This window comes from Macrobrachium rosenbergii, chromosome 47 (assembly GCF_040412425.1).
Source record: "Macrobrachium rosenbergii isolate ZJJX-2024 chromosome 47, ASM4041242v1, whole genome shotgun sequence".
NCBI classification, from domain to species: Eukaryota; Metazoa; Arthropoda; class Malacostraca; order Decapoda; family Palaemonidae; genus Macrobrachium; species Macrobrachium rosenbergii.
In genome coordinates, this window is record NC_089787.1 from 33,366,765 (window position 1) to 33,379,801 (window position 13,037).

Consider the following 13,037-nt stretch of genomic DNA (forward strand, 5'->3'; position numbering starts at 1 on the left):
TCTCTCTCTCTCTCTCTCTCTCTCTCTCTCCCTAAGTACATCGCATATTTATCTCCCTTTTCGTTCTCAATCTTATTCTCCAGTTATCTCCCTCCCTCTCCCCCTCTCTCTCACAAACACACACACACACACACTCTCTCTCTCTCTCTCTCTCTCTCTCTCTCTCTCTCTCTCTCTCTCTCTCTCACACACACACACACACACACACACACACTCTCTCTCTCTCTCTCTCTCTCTCTCTCTCTCTCTCTCTCTCTCTCTCTCTCTTTCTCCCCCCAGCATTTTAAAGAAACACCACTCTCATTCATGGTTGGTGAACATAAGGGCATTCCATTTGCCGTAGAGGTGCACCAATAGCACTCGAACCACGACCCGTCTCAAATATTTACTTCTTTTATTGACCTCTAACGGTATCTTTGGATAAACCTACCGCCTCGGTGGTCCTTACTGGTGTGCAGAAGCGTATGGACAAATTTGTGGTACTAGGTATGAAGAATAAATTTGTACTGTATAAAGAATTCTCTTTACATGAATTCATCCTCATCCTCCAGTTCCTTAGTACTTGGTTTGATATATTAATCTTCAATTAATTGATTTGCATAGTGTGCATATATATATATATATATATATATATATATATATATATATATATATATATATATATAGTTAGGTAGATAGAGTTTTATGAAAAATTTTCCCCCCATGTCTTCCATGTGCTTTTTCTTTCAGTAATCTCCACTCATCTCTTGCCGCCTTTCATGTACAGTAGTTCTAATCCAAGTAGGCCTTGGTCTTCTAACTCTTATGGTGCCCACAGGAGAATGCTTGTTGCTGTGAATAGTGATATATATATATATATATATATATATATATATATATATATATATATATATATATATATAAATTATATATTGGGCTAAGCAGCTACACCTCACACACCTGCACTACTCGTACAAAACATTTCCAGATTGAGATTCACATAATAATCAGTGGTTCATAGTTATTAGACAATGACTGCATTGTACAAACAGACCATTGAAAGAAATTTGAGTAGGCTATCCTTGCAGAGATTACTTGACGTAGACTGACCTTCTCAAGAAGTGGATAAAGTTATGCACAATTAATACTACTTTGTTCTAAGCAATCTCTCAATTTCTTTCTTAGCCAAACAACACTGTCTGCTGATCTTTGGGAATTAAGACCATGAATTTTATGTTAAAAATATAACTATGAGTCAGTCTAGTGGAGCATATATTTATAAGCAAAAAAATTTACATCACACTGTCATGTAGCTAAAAGAACATCTCTATGCTTGTACACTATAGTCAATTCACTTAAGGTAGATTCTTGGGCCTAAGAGACGTTTGTTTGGCGGCCTCTGATTGGCTGGTACTGGGAGGTATGCAGCTCGCTCACTGTTGCATTTTAACGCCTGTAGCTCAGAAAACTTGAAATATCTTTATATTTATAGGACAGTTTTGGTCATACCATAGAATTCGGTACTAATTGTACAACTAAATCATGATTTCCTGAAATCAGTAAGATAAAACACAAAGGAATTACAACGAGTAAAAGTGAAGAGAGAAGCATTTCATTCTTTATACCTGTTTTTACATATCGTCGGATTTTACATCATTGATGCTATCAAGATAAAATAAAACTAGTGTTTTCATACAAAAAATTCACCCTGAATACGCTGGTGCTTTCAGATTTTAGATGCGTGTGATATGTGAAGAGAAAATTAAGAATATGTCTTATTATGTTGCATCCGTTCTTGACTCAGTTTGGCAGTAGAAACCGAGAGACGGTGATCTGCAAAGCTGAGGCGCCGTTGACAGTTGCCAGTTAGCAATATGAGAAGTTTGGAGTTTCGACAATATTTACCGTATTGTTATGTCATTACATTTTCTGTAAATAAAGGCATAGAATTCCCATTATGAATGTCGAACTTTTTCACTCCATTATCATATAATTATGTCCGTACGTCTGGACATATCTGATAAGAAAAAATGAATAATCATATGGATGCATCTGGATGTGTTGGCTTCAGTTTAGGCTAGGTGAGAAATTTGCATACTGTTTATGATAAATAACAGGCCTGCAATCAATTATCAAATATAACATGTATAGAGGAATAAACGTTCTGGTGTAAGAGCAGCTCAAACAAATTCTGAAAAAGACAGAATTTTATATTCTTTACATCGCCAATAGATTTTATGGTAAGAAATAAGATGTACTTTCGTTCATTGAATGAACATATAAAAACCATCAGCTTTTCGTGTTATTGACCAGAGAAGCAAGCGGCCATAATAATGAACTCATAATTATTTAGCCTGTTATTTATCATGTAGCCTACAGAATGCAAATTTCTCATCTAGACTAAATTGAAGCCAACACAACCAGATGTATCCATATGATTATTCATTTTTTCTTATCAGATATGTCCAGACATACGGACATATATGATATTGGAGTGAAAAATTTCGACGGTCATAATGTGAATTCTATGCATTTATTGAAAATTTAATGATATAATAATACGGTAAATATTGTCAAGAACTCCAAACTTCTCATATCGCTTTGGCAACTGTCAACGGCGCCTCAACGCTTTTGCAGATCACCGTCTCTCGGCACTACTGCCAAACTGAGTCATGCTACATAATACGACATATTCTTCATTTTCTCTTCACATATCACACGCATCTAAAATCTGAAAGCACCAGCGTATTCAGGGTGAATTTATTGTATGAAAACACTAGTTTTATTTTATCTTGATCGCATCAATGATGCAAAATCCGACGATATGTAAAAACAGGTATAAAGAATGAAATGCTTCTCTCTTTACTTCTACTCGTTGTAATTCCTTTGTGTTTTATCTTACTGGTTTCAGAAAATCACGATTTAGTTGTACAATTAATAACGAATCCTATGGTATGATCAGAACTTTCCTATCTTGTGTAAAACGTGAGATAAATGAAGAAATATAAACATATTGCAAGTTTTCTGAGCTACAAACGTTAAAATGAAACAGTGAGCAAGCTGCAGACCTCCCGGTACCAGCCAATCAGAGGCCGCCAAACAAACGTCTCTTAGGCCCAAGAATCTACCTTAAGTGAATCGGCTATAGTATAATTTGTACAAAAATGTCGTACAGCACAGAAAGTACCTTATTGTATGTCAGTGATAGGATTAGCCTTGTTTAATCATTTTAAGTGATTTAGAGAAATCTTTAGCATTACAGTATTAATGTTTATGACAATTTGAATCATTAATAAAGTAGGAATGATGGAATTGATAAAATGTGATAAAATCAACTGAGTAAGAGAGAGAATGATTTTTAGTGTTTCCAAAACCAAAACTCTAGAACACTGGTGAAGAGTTGCCCCAATTTGAATTCAAGAATTTGTTCCATTGGACACATGTAATTCAGACAACTTTACAACTCAAGAATTCGGTAAAGCAGTGTCCATCAATATAGTAGTAGCCTAAAGTGGTGCAGTAGAAATTATTTTCCTTGGAAAGACATTTTGGTCATGAAAGGCCTATAAAGCCCACAATTTGGAAAGAGCCTATTGTATGTTTAGGTTAGTCCCTCATACTTGAAATTCATTGGAGGGATGAAGATTTTTGGCTTTAAAATTTTCTAAAATATATTTTCTGTTGTATGTCACTAATATAATTCATTCCTTGGAAATTAACCTGAAAGTGCTAACCACATTAAATCTCGTTTAAAACAAATATCAAGTTCTGTGATAAGGTTTTCGATAGCTTTAAACAAATACGTTACCATGATACGGCAGTGCATAAAACCTTAATAGAATTTATTTTGTAAAATTATGATGTTATTTGACTTGACCAAATTAGTGATGAGCAAAATTGCAAACTTTTTTCTATGCTATCAGCAGTAGTGTTAGTGCTTCACATTTAAGAGACTGAGCTAGTGACTACTATTTTTTATGTTAGTGCACACATTTTTGCTGTACATCCAGCAGCTTACTATGCAGTACAGTGTACAGTATTTAAGTAATAGCACTGCACATATCCGCTGCACTTTACATGACTAGTATTGCACATACTCTGTTGTATTCTACAGGGACACATGATCTAAGTTCTTCTTTGGTTGGTTGCATTGTTGCACATTGTTGGGTGGAAGATTGATCATGAGTGTTTGGATCTATTTCCTTAACTGTCCTTTTTATCTTTGGATGTATTATTTAAATCACTGGATGTTTTTAACATCGGCTTTATTTTGATCTCCTGTGCAGTATAAGTTTTAAGCATAATTGGTCATGATTTGTTCAGTGCGACAAGACTCCCAACTAGAAAACTTAGTTGTAATTTTGTACGTTGGTGTTAGTGGTATTTTAAGGAAAAACATGTTTGTTGAACTATATTTGGTGTAAGTGGATGTTATTTGTTTCTTTTTCTGTGTATCTGACTGACTTGAAGGGTATCTATTCCTTGACAAGGTTAGGCTTTGGCGAGGGATGGGCTAGCCTAGGCTAATAGTCCACCATATACTTTATGGTTGTACAGTATTATGTAAACTCGAGGTGTTTATTTGAATTCATGAATACAAATAAATTTCAATAACATATACCTTATGGGTGTGTTAAGCATTGTCAATAAATCAGGGTGTTTATCTGAATTTATGTTTATGTAAAATATAAGTAAGTTTTGATGCTATTGAGATATGTTCTTTGAAATGTTATTGATCTATCTAAAGAACGTAATTATTATGTTGATATTTTTCTTAGTACAATACTGTAGAAGATATTGTCCATGCAGGAGCAAAAGCCACATAACTTAAAGAAATTGGTTTGAATAATTTCATCCCCGTACAGTACTGAATTTATCCCTATCCAACCACCAGACATAAGGTGCTTAAAACACGGACTTGATACTATGCAAGGTTAAGCTTAATAAGTTAAGTATACCTTAGTTTTACCAGACCACTGAGCTGATTAACAGCTCTCCTAGGGCTGGCCCGAAGGATTAGACTTATTTTAACCATAATAGGCCTAGTCAGTGGAAATGTCATCCTTACCACACTTATAAGTTAGCCTAGGTCTAACTTTAGCCTAGATTTTGCATGGTAGGTTGGAATAGTCCAAATACTTAAGTGTGATTTAAGTTTTGGGTTTAGTAAGTGAAGTTATAGCCATGTTATTTATTAGGTCTTGCTGGTTAGGCTTAGTTCTCTTAGCATTCAGGCTAATTCAATGCCATGGAAGTAAGGCGTAGGTTTTTTTGGAAATGAATAGCACTTTCTTTGGGTTCTCATGTTGTATTTTATAATACTTTGTATGACAACTTATAGAGTCTTTTGGTAATACAGTGCTATGATACCTTAATTCCCTGCTAATACAGAATTTGAATGGTAGCAATTTTTCTTCCATATAGAATACTATTAATTTACATATTAACCAAAGAGAATATGAAGACCTGGTGGTATTCTAGGTCCATAATTGTTTTGAAAGGGTCTGCTGCTGCATGGACATGGGAAAATATTAGTCACATTTAGTGCTTGCTTATTACGTGAGTGCATGTGTGGCTTTTTTTCTGTTAGGTAACTTTTTATCCAATGAAAACTAAGAATTTAAGGTCAGAGAGATAACTTTATTTATTGTATCATTAATTTTCTATGAAATCAACAGTCAAAACACTTCTTATCCATTTAGATATGCCATAATCCCAATGATAAATGCCTTATTTCCAGTGATAAATGCCTTTTCTAACTTGAATGAATTAGCTTACCAGAAGTAAGACAGGAGTAAATGTATGCTTTCTAGAGATATCTCCCAACCCTAAGGTGAGTTATATGATGTGTTCATTTCTGAAGGTAAGAAAGATGCAGCTTCCCATGCCAGTTTAGGAACCACACTGCATTGTCAGGTTGGGATGAATTGCTGCATATTGCTTACGATGTATGGTGCTATAGGTTAGCTTAGGAGATCTTATACACTTGGGTAGGTTAGGTTTAGGAAGGTAAGGTTAGGGTACATCCATGTAATTTTCTTTATGCCTAGTGGTGCTCTAGTTCAGGTTAGATGAGGGCTCTATGTGAAGCCCTGCCTGTCACATAGGACCTTGTGCCTCAAGTTGGGGGAGGTAAGATTATGATGCAACCCTTTAATTGGCCCTGTGATGCATTTGTTCCATGTACAGTAATGGGTTTTGAGATTGATAGTGGTTATAGACATGGACCATATATTTTTCCAGCAGCTTACCATGTGGTTCCTGCATGTTAGACCACATCTGTTTGTGTAATTCATTGGGATCTGGTATCCCAACCCTAATCCTGTTGTAGGGTCACTAGGGGCTGGGAAAACAGATTAGCGAGTGATGTGCACTAAGTCAGGAATACAACAAACGAGATAGGCAGTTGGAAAAATATATGGCTCATGTATTTGGTGAGAAATTAAAACGAATGGCAAACTATTATTATTTTCAATCATTTCATGTATATATTGTACAATATTTCAAACATCTAAATCTGCCTTATAGTGAAGTAAAATTTTTGGATTGTTTTTCCATTCAAGAAATGGGCTTAATTGCAGGTTTCTTGGGTTGACTGATAATGGTTGTTGAAAAGTATAGCTTAGTTGGTATGTAGTTAAGCTAGAGTGAGGGCATTGGGTAGTCGTCCTGGTTAGGAGTGTGGAACTCAACCCAGTAGTTGCTGTTGCTTAACTTCTCTGACCCAGGAATAGGAAGGGTCTAAGTAAGAAATCAGTTTATTTATGTATTATTTGTGCAGGGCATGACCATCGTCAAGAAAATGAACCCAGTATACAACTAAAGAAGAACATTGAGCATATATTTTACAGCACTGTGTCACCAAATGCACCCCAATAAACACATTTATTCCCAAAGTCCACATGAACTGCTGGCAAATATACCTCACTATAACCGGATGACAGTAGGGTACATTCAGTAATTAAAACCGTAAGATCAAAAGTAAAAGGTATTGCTTCATATTACACATTTATACAGTTCCTATGGCCATGAAGATTTGGCCACGGATTATTAATAACAATAACAATGGAAGAAACACCTTAAAGAAATCAAGTTAATTTAATGGGGACAACACCTGTTTATACATTTATGGTACAGTCATGTAAGATTGTGCAATGTAGGCATTAATTACATTAGAGGCAATGTTCCATAAAACCATGTGTAACAACATTTCTTTAGTCCTATGAAATATCCCGAGAATCAGATTATTAGGGTATTAGTGGTGATAATCACTGAAATAGGAAAGTTATTTTAGATATAGGCCTAAACTGCCAGTGTTTGCTTGGCGTAATAATTGCTCGAGGTTAGTCACACCTTCCCCGAATTAATTTCCTTGTGCTTTATTATGGAGTGATAATGATGAAATAGTACTGGTGAGTATTAATATTAAAAGACTGATAAAGAGGGTTTTGTAATTGTTATCTTCATGGTGGAGTGATAATGATGAAATAGTACTGGTGAGTATTAATATTAAAAGACTGATAAAGAGGGTTTTGTAATTGTTATCTTCATGGTATATATCTAAATGTTATTACCGTAATTTTTTTAATTTGTTTCCTTTGAAGTAGTCGTCTTGTGGAAATAATTTTGACAATATATTCTTTGGTTGACAGTGACAGTTAAAAGCATTTTTATTTACTCCCGACAGGCTCTGTTCAGCGGAAGGTAAGTACCCTCATACCAATGTGCAACTGGAGTCTTTTTCTATTTTACACTGTATTTTAAGTAATCTTTAAAGATGTGAAGGATTCAACATATCATTACGCATGCTAGAAGTGATAATTTTTATTGTCTGTACTCAAATAGTGTTTATTTTTATAATTAACTGCCATTAACTGCACGTAGTACTTTTCTCTTTTGATTTCATCTTAATGTTTTTGATGACTGCTTAGAAAAGGTAATTCATGCCCAATTGTATGTACATTTCTCATTTGATGTCATCTTTTTTTATATGACTGTTTGTTTGGGAAAGGTAATTCCTGTGATTGTTTAATGACGTATTTTTATGTTATGGAGTGCGCGCCATTGCCTCCGCGTTTCCCGGAGATGCATCTCTTTTACGGTGTAGAAGGACCTCATTGGGAATGACTTAATTTCCAAGGAGATTTACTGTACTGGGGAAAAAGAAAAGGCACTTTTAGTGTTGGCAGGAAATTGCGGATGGAGTGTTATAGGGTTTTATTTGTTTGCTGCAATACGCTGCATTTTAACTAGGGTGAAACAGCTGGCCATTTTTCAAAAATTGTGTACAGTGTATATATTCGTGCTTGATGCGAATTGGTACAGCTGTGTGTATCGAGTGTTTTCGGAACGAAAACTGTATAGTGTATGTTGTCTGGCTTATTCATTATTATTTTTGTGCATGTTTTAATGTGATTGTAGGCTACGGTATCTGCATGTAGAGTTGGTACGATTTTCTATGGTTTATGTATTATTTTCAAAGATTTACAGCTGTTGTTCATTTGTTTTTTGTTGGTAATTTTTTACAATATTTACGATTTTGTTGTTTTTCTTAACAGATGCATGGCTTTTCTTCCAGGTTTTCGAAAAGTGTGTATATTTTTGCAAATTTTTATGATTGCAAAAATTTGTGTAGATTTTTATTGAATAATGACTGTGAAAAATTGTATACATTTTTATTAGAGTGTTATGACTCCCAGTTGCACATGGTATAAACCAAGGATATCCGGAATGATGGAAGGGATTTCGAGTTCAAATAATATCATCTCGTGCAGTTTAAAAATAACAGATAATGCTCTGACGTTAAAATTCTTCGTGTACCCGAATAAAATTAAGACTTCATCGGAAATGATACGATTTATCTTTCGTATGTTGTCTGAGCTTATGATAATTGATTGGTATAATATTTTTTACGTCACAAAATTAATGATGATTTGGTAGTTTACCGCATTAAATGCATTTTATTTCGGAACTCTGCTCATTTTTATTTTCGTGACAAATAAGTCCTGTCTGAAATGTATTCCAGGTTACCTTAATGAAATAACATCTATGTTGTTAGACTTTCAGTAAAATTTCCTGCTTGCCATGACTGAATTACTCTCCGTAATGTATAGTCTTTTTTGATAATTCTGACGTTTAATTACCTGATAATATTAATGTATTTATTTATACCGAATTAATCTTACGTAAAACTTACTGTCAATTTGCGCAGCGTTTAATCATCCGTGAGGCTGATTTCACTTTTGCATCATCAGTAACCTCTCATTAATATCGTGAATTATCTTGGTCTCACAATGCGTATATCTTTTCGCATTGCTTAAGTGTAATATCATTTTTAAAGGTCTCTAATTGATACCGAATAATTTTCACGATCAAGAGTCTGTTCTCAATATTCATGTGGTTAATAGACTCAGTATCCAAGTATTATATACCGTCATTTTAATTATCGTACAGTTAAGCTAATGTTTTCTAATTGCATTTAAAAATAATGAATTACACTGAATCGGTCATGCTGAAATGTATTTTTACGGATCTCTCGTCTTTATTCGATAAGAATTTGTAATGCGTTAACACTGTGTCGTTGACATAACGTTATCTCACTCTGTCTCTCTCTCTCTCTTTCTCTTTCTCATTCATTCTGGATATCCTCGGTAACTCCCACAAAATCATCGATAAGGATTCTTCAAAGGTATGTGTCTGTCTCCTCGTCACGTTCGATTTATTTTATATTTCATTACAAATTTTATCTTTTGGGAAATTTTACAAGCATACTTAAACTGCAACGGATTAGCGGAAGCAAGGTTCGTCGAGTTAGCAGTGATTAATTACGGTCTGTTACAGAATCCAATTTAGGTTTCATCCTCTGAAAAGAAACCGTAGTAAAAAAACGTCGGGTTAAGCAAATTATCTAACCGGATTGCTCCAATTATCTTTTTAAGATATTCGGGGCTGTTCTCCTCCCTTTTTCGGTCGCTGATATACTTTTATTTTTCGTCGAGTTCAGCGGCCATTAGATTCTGTATAATTTAATTACTGAATTCGGTTCAAAGGAATTGAAATTTAAGTGTTAAAGCGAAGTCGGTTAGGGCTGGAACTTCGTTTATTTCCGGTGGAAGATTTCCGCAAGGAGTTGATTGTCATTGATGGAAGCACCTGAGGCACAGATTGATTTGGCTCTGATCTCGAGCATTGCAAGCAATTTAAGTGTTTAAAGCGAAGTTGGTTAGGGCTAGAACTTCGTTTATTTCCGGTGGAAGATTTCCGCAAGGGGTGGCTTGTGATTGATGGAAGCACCATAGACAGAAATTGATTTGGCTCTGACCTCAAGCATTGCAAGCAAGGCGAAAATTCTCAGAGGTGAGGGACTTCGAACTATCTTCGGAGAAATCAGAAGCTACCGGGATTGAAGCACCCTGCTGTTGATAAGAGAACGGTAAGTTGATATTTTTAACTTAGAGTGTATATACTGACATAACTGAGGCTTCGTATTTTGAATAATACGCCATTACTTACGACTCTCTTTGCATGCTTTCAGATCTTGTGCTTGGAGCTGAATGTGGGTAGTGGTGACACCAAAATTGGCCGTTTTACTCTTGAAGGAAATCTGTAAAGGTATGTCTTATTGTTTTAATCCCGTATTGTGTAAAGCTGTTTACTCATTTCGTCAGTAATTGATAGTAGAATTTCGTGCTCGATAATTTTGGTAACCAGTTATTTTAAGATATTTGTGTGGTATAATTTTTCAGCGAGCTGGTATTAAATACTTACTGTTTGAGTTGAGATACCAGAGAATGTTATTGATTGTTTTGCGTCTGAATGGTACAAGGACTGTGTATGACCCCTTTGTAATAATCTGATATTCTGATGTATATACTAACCTCACCTAGGACACTGCGTCCTATTTGACCAACCGTATAGTCATTGCTTACCTCAACTTTTCGAGGACAGTCCTGAGTACTTGGAAAGTTCTAATAACCAATATAAGGGATTGAACAAATTTCCAAGAAAAATTTAAGGGTTATGCATATTTCTGATATAAATTATATATACACATATGCATATATACAGTATATATAAAGATTATATATATATATATATATATATATATATATATATATATATATATATATATATATATATATATATATATATATGGAAATGAACACATGGGAACCCGTTTCACAGAAATAAATTTCTGACTCGCATCGGGACCGAACCCCGGATCACTTTAAAGACCAGGGTTCAGTCCTGATGTGAGTCAGAAATAAATATATATATATATATATATATATATATATATATATATATATATATATATATATATATATATTTATACATTTATATATTTTTATATTTATATATTTATGTATATATATATATTTATATATTTATATATATTTATATATTTATATGATTTACATCAAGAGTTCAAAAGAAATTAAAGTTTTTAAGGTAATTATTTTCTATAAGCGTTCTTTCCCTGAGTGTTTAGTGTCCATACAAATGTTTGAAAAGCAGTTCATCTGTATATACGTATTTAATTCGTTTAAATTCAGACGTATACTTTACTAGTACATGTAAGCCTTTGTTGTGCACGAGCCTTGAACGGTTCTCGAAGGTGAATTTTAATAGAGCGGATGGGAAGCATCTCATCGATTTAAAATATGAGGTCTGATTGGCAGGAAAGATCAGTGAACTGTCTGCCTGGAAGTATGCACTCTCTCTCTCTCTCTCTCTCTCTCTCTCTCTCTCTCTCTCTCTCTCTCTCTCTCTCTCAGTGATGTTTTTGACGGGTTGTTATTCTGGAATTTATTGTTGTTACGGTTGATGTGATGTTATTTGGTGATATATATGTATATACTGTATATATGTATATATATATATATATATATATATATATATATATATATATATATATATATATTGTTTATATTATATATATATACAGTATATATAAACAATGTGTATATGAGTGTGATTGTGTATGGATGTATTAATAAAGTATGAATAGAGAATATATAGACATTAATTAGTTGTTTTTTTATTATTAGTTAGGTGCGCATAGCTTTTCACTGTGAAAATGATGAAATATTGGTTAATTTTTGAATTCAGGCCTTAGTGGAAATTAGTTAAAATCTTTGTTTTGTTTGTTTGTTACATTTCTGTCCATGAAACCGACGACAGAACCTTCACAGACATCAGCTTGAGCTCTTGATCGTGCCTAATAGTGTTGGATGTATTTAGCATAGATGGAAGGTTGGGATGTGTAGGAGAAACTCTTTGACCGTACCTTTGCGCAAGCTAGCGGACAGGTTGTGTATAGGTTTCATTATCGTATACCGGTAAGTGCCATCAGTGCACCTCACGCGGTGCCCTGTAGGCATTACTCGAGGTTCTTTGCAGCGTTCCTTAGGCCCCTAGCTGCAACCTCTTTATTTCCTTTTACTGTACCTCCGTTCATGTTATCTTTCGTCCATCTTACCTTCCACCCTCTCATAATTTGTTTTTATAGTGCAACTGGGAGGTTTTCCTCCTGTTACACCTCTCAAACCTCATTCACTCTCAATTACCGTTTCAGCGCTGAATGACCTCATAGATCCCAGCGCTTGGCCTGTGGCTTAAATTCGATAATCCAGTTCTAATTCCAACATGTGGGAAGACCAGCTTTTCACTGGGTACTCTGTTTCAAAGAATGAACAATTTAGTAGGAAACTATTTGTGTCAATTTTCAACAAAATCCGTGACACTCCTTAATGGATAAAGGCGATTTTAGAGGGAGAAGGAAGTCGACCATTGGCAATGAAGGGAATATTAAGAGCCTGGAGAGAGACTCCATATCGAATGTGTTTATAATACTGTTTCCTTTTTAATTTTACCATCAACAGATTGATATAGAATATGTTCGAAAAAATATCCCTACGCGTGGCTGAGAAATCAGACAAGGTATTTTTTTTTTTATTAATATTGTCTTTTCTCTACCTCATTCCTTCTCTCTATCAACTTGATAATTCTGATAATGCATGGCAACATGAAACAATGCCTTAGATTTCAATAGGTCT